Source organism: Arachis stenosperma, chromosome 4 (assembly GCF_014773155.1).
Source record: "Arachis stenosperma cultivar V10309 chromosome 4, arast.V10309.gnm1.PFL2, whole genome shotgun sequence".
Taxonomy (NCBI): Eukaryota; Viridiplantae; Streptophyta; class Magnoliopsida; order Fabales; family Fabaceae; genus Arachis; species Arachis stenosperma.
Genome location: NC_080380.1, coordinates 10,181,501 through 10,182,345, shown reverse-complemented (window position 1 = coordinate 10,182,345; position 845 = coordinate 10,181,501).

The following is an 845-nucleotide window of genomic DNA, read 5'->3' as shown; positions in this document are numbered from 1 at the left end:
AAAGAACTTTGCCAAGAAGGCATTGACTAGCTTTTCCAAGAGTCCAGGCTTTCTTTAGGTTGAGAATCCAACCATATCCTAGCTGTCTCTTACAGAAAAAGGGAATAGCATCAGTGTAGACCTCAGGGTCTACCCCATTAGTCTTGACTGTGTCACAGATTTGCAAGAACTCAGCTAAAAACTGATGAGGATCTTCCAATGGAAGTCCATGGAACTTGCAATTCTGTTGCATTAGAGAAACTAATTGAGGCTTAAGCTCAAAGTTGTTTGCTCCAATGGCAGGGATAGAGATGCTTCTCCCATAGAAGTCGGGAGTAGGTGCAGTAAAGTCACCCAGCACCTTCCTTGCATTGTTGGCATTATTGTTGTTTTCGGCTGCCATGGGTTCTTCTTCTTTGAAGAATTCGGTCAGGTCCTCAACAAAGAGTTGTGCCTTAGCTTCTCTTAGCTTTCGCTTCAAGGTCCTTTCAGGTTCAGGGTCAGCTTCAACAAGAATGCCTTTGTCTCTGCTCCTACTCATATGAAAGAGAAGATAACAAGAAAATGTGAAATCCTCTATGTTGCAGTATAGAGATTCCTTGAGGTGTCAGAGGAAAAGAAAAGTAGAAGACAGAAGTAGAAAATTCGAACTTATCAAAGAAGATGGAGTTCGAATTTTGCATTAAGGAATAGTGTTAGTCCATAAATAGAAGGATGTGAGAAGAAGGGAAGTAATATTCGAAAATTAAGTAAAAGATTTTTGAAAACATTTTTGAAAACCACTATTTGTTTTTCGAAATAAAAGTGGGAAAGAAATCAAATGATTTTTGAAAAAGATTTTGAAATTAGAAGTTAAAAAGATTTGA